Source organism: Phoxinus phoxinus (assembly GCF_949152265.1).
Source record: "Phoxinus phoxinus genome assembly, chromosome: 16".
Taxonomy (NCBI): Eukaryota; Metazoa; Chordata; class Actinopteri; order Cypriniformes; family Leuciscidae; genus Phoxinus; species Phoxinus phoxinus.
Window position 1 is genome coordinate 9985710 of NC_136891.1, and position 9034 is coordinate 9994743.

Consider the following 9034-nt stretch of genomic DNA (forward strand, 5'->3'; position numbering starts at 1 on the left):
ATATTGACCTATAAATATTATTTTACATCTACCTTGTACATTTTTTTTTATATTTTATTAAAAAGTGTTCACATGTAAATCAACAACAATTACAATTTTAACAATATTTTAAGTGTAATCTTTCTTTTTTTAAAGTATCATACGTATTATTATTTCAAAGTTAAGGATTCATTAGTTTGATATAGCCTAACGTTACATTGGAACAAACACTATAACATCTATAGTTTATCAGTTTATTTTTGACAAAACATACTATATATTTAACGAGCAGATACTGGCTAACAAAAGCTTATTTGATGTCTATTTTACAGTAAAAACTTTATAGTCTATCCAAAACTAGTCACAACTAGCAACAGCGCACATAATGCCGTTCATTCATCACACACAGAAACGCGATTGATATTTAAACAATATTTTTGCGGTTTACAGACACTATTCCATATCGCGATTAGAACAAAGCATATAAGAATAAAAATCTTACTACTAATCCTCAACTGGATCCATTGCTCCTCGAAGTGAAAACAGCACTTGTAAATTTCCCAGGATTATTCCTCACCGCCTCGCAAGATGACACAGTAAATTCATCTGATTAAACTTGATGTGTTTTATCGAGCTGATGTGGGCGTTGTGCACGTTTGCATACTTGCCTCAGATCATTTGCTTTGAATAGCGCGCTCTCCGTGGGCGTGGTCACATTAAAAAACAACAGGCTATGAGCTGAAAAGAGAACTCGTTCTTTTTATATAGATTACATAAACAGAGAATATTTGTTTTAGTTTTGAAATAGATAATTTAAAAGTACACACTTAAATGATTATAAAGATATATTGCTCATGCCTGGGTGAATAGTATTCGCTGAGTTTTGGATGTGCACTGTATACAGACGTGCACTAGAAAAAAAGTTCACGGAGATGGAGAGGCAGAAAGCACACCCTGTTTATTTTCTTTATTTTACAAAAGCACAATGTTTTATTTTGATTGTAAGTGGACAAATAAAAAAGTAGACATTTAACAGCTTATTTTTTCATATTTCTTAAGTCTGTATGACCAAAAATTACGGAGTATTTTAAATTAGAAATTATCTTCAATTAGAATCGCTCGTATAGGAACTGTTGTGAGATGCACACAGAGTGACTTTCTATTACATGTGAAAAGATGGATGCTAAAGTTTGAGCTGACTCACAAATGTACACTTATAACCCCGGAGGAATGTCGTGTAGTCCCTACCAGCCGTTTGTTGTAGTCCTTTTCTTTAAAAGCAAATATCTTCCTTTGCTTTGAACTTTGAGCGTTGTAACTTTGCAGATGTTGTTTATGCTCAAACAGCAACATTTCACACTAACTAAAGTTAGAAGAGTGAAATCATACTTTACCACCCCTTTAATATGAACAAATGTAAACGCACGTGTCCTGATTGGCTAATGATCCGATCTGCTTGATCGGATCATGGTGATCGCATGTTAATGCCAAGTGTAAACGCAGCCATAGAAGACAACCAGGAAGAAGGGGACAACCACGACAATGCGGGACAATGTCATAAGAGTGAAATGCTACAGCAAGAGGTACATAGGTTGCGTTTAGAGAGAGACTCTTACAAAGACTCGCTGTCAAAATTATCCATCTATTCAGAAAATGTCAATATATATATATATATATATATATACGTGACCGATCACGGAAAGTAGGGACACAAGTCGGCAGCACAACTTTCGAGCAAAATGAGAAAGAAGCGGGTTTTTTTTCCAAAATTGGTGATTTTCGCTTTTTTGCAGAATTTGTTAGTTGAGATCACGAAGAAGCCTTTGTTTGGCATGTTTGAGATAGCAGTATTGTGTAACCCATGTTAAAATATGACATAAATAAGAATAAATAGTTTAAAAGCTGCATAAAGTTTGAGTTATTTTGTTATTTTTGGACAAAAAATGTATTTTCGATGCTTCAAAAATGTCTAACTAACCCACTGAACTACTTTGATGATGTCTTTATTACCTTTCTGGACATGGACAGTATACCGTACATACATTTTCAATGGAGGGACAGAAAGCTCTCGGACTAAATCTAAAATATCTTAAACTGTGATCTGAAGATGAACGGAGGTCTTACGGGCTTGGAACGACATGAGGGTGAGTCATTAATGACATCATTTTCATTTTTGGGTGAACTAACCCTTTAAGATAAAAAAGTATGCTGACAGAAAATTCATGTCACTGCCCCTTTAAGGGACTAGTGACGCTAGTCGCAGCACCTGAGTGACGCTGCAGGAGAGAGCAGAGGAGAAATCGGAGAGAACGAGCTGTTTAATAAGCGGAGAAAAGAGTGAACACAGAGATCTTTATTCATTGTTTTAATCATTTGGCATCCATAAAACGTAGTGATAATCTGCATTCTCATGTATGGAGGTGCGCTGATTGAACACTCTAACCGGAAACTCCCGATATGTAATAAGTAGAATGTGGAAGTACTTGTGAAAAGAGCCCGTCTACGGAGAGCCTGGCCAGTAAGTCCTATAGACTAGAGGGTCTTCACCAACGTCACGTTCTGGGCGGTAACCCGGATGCGCGGCCATTATGGAGGTACTCCGATGTAAACAACAGCATGGATTCCACCGTGTATGTACGACTGAACACATTGTTGCACTAATAAACCACAGAAAAAACACGTGGAAGCTGCAAAATCATATAGAGAACGACTTTGCGTGGTATGTGACTCTCCCGTAGTGATGTATGTCCGGTCTCGAGGCTCGTCATGGCCTTGACGGTCTTTGGTCTTGGTCTCGGACCTCTTGGTCTTGTCTAGGTCTCGCTGTCTCAGACCGACATAGTGGTCGGGGGATTTAGCAATACAATACTACAATATCCACGACGACACAATTAACGTTCGAAAATGCAACATTATTATTTCACGCCCTTCAAATGCATGTATTTTTTTGTGACACCACCGTTTCGCCTATTTAATCAATGTATATCTTAATGGTCCAGTGGTAGATCTTTCGCCAACTGCGTCATAGGTTCTGGGTTCGAATCCACACTCATATAGTTTTTTTTTCTCATCAAAACTGATTATGTTCATCAGTGGTTGTATATCAAGCACGGACACGTTTGTGTGCATTATGTTTTGTGATTTCACCAGAACGAACAGAGAGTATCCGCAACGGATTGAAGCGCGCGTCCAAGTGAAGACAGTGCGGCGTGTGCGCGAGCCACACGAGAAAACATTGTATCCGCGCCACTGATCGCAGCGCCGGCAACGAGCACTTTGATCACTTGATTTAAAAACCACATACTGTATCAGTGACATGATGGGTTTTAACTTCATTCAGGAAATTTTGGGTAACTGCACAACTGACAGATGACTTTGAGCACAAAAAAATGGCCTACTTCCGGATTGATGACGTGTAGTGAAAACCCTCTATTGTACTCTATTTTGGTTGTAGTTCCACCAGAGTTCCACTGGAGGTGATCGCCCATGAGTGCAAAATGAATGGGAGTCTATGGAGCTAGACAGCTAAATTTGTCTCTTTCACCCGATTGCCGTGGAGAAATCTCAGATTTGATTGTAGGTTTTGCAAGTTCAACATGGGTTATAGGTCGAAAGTTGAATGAACGAGTACTTATGTCCTTTCGATTTCTTACAGGTTGAGTTGTTGTTGCCCATAACACGCTAGCATTCTGCTAATGAACGCTGATTGGTCAGTGAAGGACTGATTACGACCAGAAATACCGCTTGATGGCATCGGGGCATCCGAAGCGGGACCAGAATGTCTTCTAGCAAAGACTCTTCTAGCACGTGTATTTACCTGTGTCAGCTGTGTTGTCGATGCCTCGAGAGAAAAGAAAGTGCAGCCCTTACTATCATGGCTGGGTATAGGTGAGCAGGTGCGAGCGGCTGGGTGCTTGGGGCTTGTGTTTTTACGTGATGTGCTGTTTTATGTGATGTGGTCACGATTTTTGTGAAATGTTGAAGTAAGTATATGATGTATTTGCTGTATGATTGTATAACTCACACTATGTAGTTTTATAAAAAATTACATATTTGGAGGATCTTTTTAGAAAGGCCTGACCAGGGACTGGGGTTGCAAATTAGCCTATCGGCTAGAAACCTTTTATGCAACACATCTACACATATTATTATGGTTCTGACTGTGATAATTATGTATGTAATAATGTGCGCTGCATTGTCCCTGACAAAAAAATAAATAAATAATAATAATTAGATGAAGTGAATATAAGTCCCAATCAGATGCAGGATAGTGGCGCAAGGATGTCAATGGTCAGATGTAGCCAGATGAGTGAAGTGAGGGAGTGCGTTGGTGAATGGTGAAGAATTCCAGATCCCCGAAAATCCACAGAACATCGAACAGGAACACAGAAGGCACGAGACTGGAACGAAGAACAGGAATTGGACCAGACACAACGAGGACTTCACACAACGATCTGACAAGGGAGATGAGAATGTGGTGAGTATTTAAAAGGAGATTAGATGAGTAGCAGCTGGCAACAAGAATGCAATCAGCTGGATCGCTAATCAGCAGTAATGACCGGTCACGGCCACTTTTACACACCAACACACATGTAAACAACAGAACACGAGACGAGGAAGAGACACTGGATTTATAAACCGTGACAGTACCCCCCCAGAGTCTCACAGGCTCTAGTCCAAGTGTGGTGACACCTCTGGACGAAGGCGTTAGCAGAGGGGACCGCGCCTTCGGATTCCAGACTGGGAAAATTTGGTGGCTGGTAGGGCTGTCACTTTTTATTCGATATTCGAATATGCATTCGAACATGACGTGAAATAACCGTAATCGAACTTCAAATAAACTATTCGGTTTTTAAAGTGCCATGTCTAGCGCATTTTTTACAGTCTATGATAAGACCGTTTGCTTTTTATTTTAAAAAAGCGTGTTATTTTGAAAGGGTGTTATTTTGAAAGCGTGTTACAGGCTGCTATGTTATAGTCAGATATGACCGCGCGCTGCAACACGCATCACCGCAGATGATCTATTCATCAAGCGCCAAGCCAATGTGCAAACTATCGCAAATCAAAGTGAAAGTAAGTCGCAGACGCTTTAACACACAATAATAATAATCTTCATTAAAAGTAAAGAAACGAAATGATCTTACCAGGGCTGCCGCTCTCTCTTATTGCAGTCTTTGATGTTAGCTGATGATCAATAAAATGCAGCTCATATGTTGCTTTCGGTGACATTAAATCCATTAAATCTGCATATAGCGCGGGAATTGAAGATCGGATTTATATCCGGTTTAAACCACATTTAGGCCTATGTGACCAGGTGTAAATGGAATCGTTTTGATAGCTATCCGATCTGAGAAAACGCATGAAGTGGCCAGGTTTAAACAGCCCCAGAAACGCAGCAGACGGCCATAGCATCGCCAGGCGTCCAACATCGTATGACTGCATACTTTCCTGCACAACCGGTCGGCACCGTGCAGATGCACATGTAAAGGCAAGGTTTATTTGCAGATATGAGTCCTATAAGTGTAATTTTGGGAGTCCCGTTTATGACTGTCAAGCTGTTAGTAACGTTTTTTTTTTTTTTTTCACGCGCGCGCCGGGGGGGGGGGGGGGGGGGGTGGATGGGAATAGATATTCGAATACATAGGCTGGTATTTGATATCCGTTCGAATTAGATTTTTCTCAAAAGTGACATCCCTAGTGGCTGGTAACCTACACTACACTCAAACGGAGATAGGCCTGTGGATGACACTGGCAACGTGTTGTGGGCGTACTCCACCATAGACAGTTGTTGACTCCACGAGGAAGGATTCTTGGAGACTAAACATTGCAACGCTCTCTCCAAATCCTGGTTGGCTTTCTCAGTTTGGCCATTGCTCTGGGGGTGAAACCCTGAGGACAGACTGACAGTCGCCCCCAGTAACTTACAAAACTCTCGCCAAAATTTGGACACAAATTGGGGTCCTCTGTCGGAAACCACATCCGTCGGGAGGCCATGTAAGCGAAAGACGTGGTTTACGACGACCAACGCTGTCTCCTTGGCTGAGGGTAATTTGGGCAAGGGAATGAAATGAGCCGCCTTCAAGAACCAGTCCACCACGGTCAAAACCACCGTGTAACCTTGGGAGGGTGGTAATAAAATCTAGCGCAATATGGGACCAGGGTCTCGAAGGGGCAGGCAGCGGTTGAAGTAACCCATCTGGAGGTCGATTGGAAGTCTTACCAGTGGCACAAACTGAGCAAGCCAAAACAAAACTGTGAACGTCACGAGCCATGCGTGGCCACCAGAATCGTTGCTTGACCAAAAATTTAGTACGACCAACTCCTGGATGACAACTCGGGTTTGATGTTTTTGGAACCCGTGCGGTACGAGAGAGTAAAATCAAAACGACCGAAAAAAAGTTCCCACCGAGCCAGCCTGGAGTTCAATCTTTTAGAGTTTCTAATGTATTCCAAGTTCTTGTGATCAGTCCAGACGATAAAAGGTACCCCCGACCCTTCTAACCAGTGGCGCCATTCCTCCAATGCTAACTTGACTGCCAACAACTCTGTTCCCAATGTCATAATTACGTTTGGCAAGGGACATGCGATGAGACAAAAACACGCAGGGATGCATCTTGTCGTCTGTGGGAGAGCGTTGGGATAGCACTGCGCCTACCCCCACCTCTGACGCATCAACCTCCACCTTGAACTCACGTGAAGGGTCAGGGGTTATCAAGATGGGGGCTAAAACAAAGCAACCCTTTAGTTTGGCAAATGCAGCCTCGGCTGCGTCTTACCACCTGAACGCCGTTCTGGGGGAGGTTAAGGCGGTCAGAGGTGCGGCTAGTTGGCTGAAATTGCGAATAAAACGCCGGTAGAAATTGGCGAACTCCAGAAACCTCTGTAGGGCCTTACGGGAATCTGGACTAGGCCAATCTACCACAGTCTTGATCTTCTCAGGATCCATGCGCATTCCCTCAACCGACACGAAGTACCCTAGGAAAGAGACAGACTGTGCATGAAAAGCGCATTTCTCCACCTTGCCAAAAAGCCCATTCTCTAACAATCTCTGAAGCACTCACCGGACGTGCTGCACATGTTCCTGGAGAGAAGAAGAAAAAAATCAATATGTCATCCAGGTAGACATATATGAACTGGTCGACCATATCTTGCAGCACGTCGTTGACGAGTGCCTGGAAGACCGCTGGGGAGTTGGACAAACCAAACGGCATGACCAAATATTCAAAGTGCTCCCTGGGGGTGTTAAAAGCGGTCTTCCATTCATCCCCCTCCCTGATGCGGACCAAATGATAAGCATTACATAAATCCAATTTCGTGAAGATACACGCTCCCTGCAACCTCTCGAAGGCTGAAGACATCAATGGCAAAGGATAAGTATTCTTTACCGTGATGCTGTTCAGCCCCCAGTAGTCAATACAAGGTCGCAGAGATCCGTCCTTCCCCACAAAAAAGAACCCCGCCCCCGCTGGAGAAGGGATGACCGAGGACGATGGGTGCAAGAGGAGTGTCCAATATATGAAATGAGATGGTCTCGGTGTGGTTGCCTGACGTGATGAGTGTGATCTTCTCCATGGTGACTGAAATGGTGGGAAGATCCTGACCATTGAGGGTGTGTACGGCAATCTTGTGTGTGAGGGGTCTGAGGGGAATTTGGAGTTTGAGTGCAAATGCATAGTCCATGAAATTACCTTTGGCCCCTGAATCCAGCAGTGCTTGACAGTCGTGGAAGTGTGTAGACCATCTCAGTCTTACCGGAAGGAGAGTAGATGTGGATGAGGTCTTCTCGGTGGAGATCCCACCCGATAGTAGCCTCATACTTACTATCGGGCTTGGCCTTTTACCGGGCAGTTGTAAGCGTAATGTCCTGCTCCTCCGCAGTAGATGCAGATGCCCTGGGATCTCCGCCTTTCCCTCTCCTCCCGGGCTAGCTGAGCTCGTCCAACCTGCATGGGCTCGTGATCGTAGACGGGGCTGACCACGTCCCCACCGCTGAAACATTGGCCTTCAGCTCCTCCCGGAGAACTGGATGACTGTCCCGAGACCCATATGCACCGACCTCCTCACCTGCGTATGAAGCCACAAACCTCCAAAAAACGACTCGACCCACTGCTGAGCCAACTATCACAAAGAAAGAAAAAAAGAACAACGCAGACACTCACATGTCTTATCAGTGGAATGTGGTATGTCATCAGTGGAATACAAAATACAGTAAATTTGTATTTTGTGAGAGTTTAAGAACTCTCAAATGGGGGACTGAAGAATAACACATTTTAAGAACCTATTTCATTTGAGCTATAAATGATGATTATTGAGTTTCCAGCATTTTCCTGGATTCCTGGCAGTCCTGTTCTCTCTATTGTGAGTTAAATGAGTCAGATTACTTAAATCTTGCCCTTGGTCTCTATGATAATGTTAAGGTTTGAGCAATCAAGTCAGGATGATTGGATTAGCAATACAATAGAGTGAATGACTTCTGATTGGCTCTGTTTCTCTTGAGCAATCTAGATAATCAGCCAATCCTCCTAAAATGGCTATTACATTTATTTGGACTGTTTTTGGACGAACTTGCAGCCACGCTCAATAAAGAAGAACTTCTGTTTGAACGCGATCCCAACGTCTCCTGGTCTCTGCTTAGAAGGAAAAGTTTCCTACAAGTGCGATCAGCTGGATCGCTGATCAGCAGTAATGACCGGTCACGCCCACGTTTACACACCCACACACATGTAAACAACAGAACACGAGACGAGGAAGAGACACTGGATTCATAAACCGTGACACCGGAAGTGTAATGAGAGTGGCAGTTCTCCCCTTATTAGACATTCTCTGCCTTATTGTATATCTATGCATAGATAGAACAGTTGGGTGAAGCGGTCATAGTCGTGTTTTATCGTGAATATAACAGCTATTGACCAATAAGAATCAATGACTGGAACTAATTGTTTTATAAATAAGATATAAATATAGTGTTCACTGAGCTAACATAGGAATCTGATGAATCATTGGCAATTCATCTCAAATCCTCCCTTTCACAGATACGCGTTTTTGAACAAAAGCT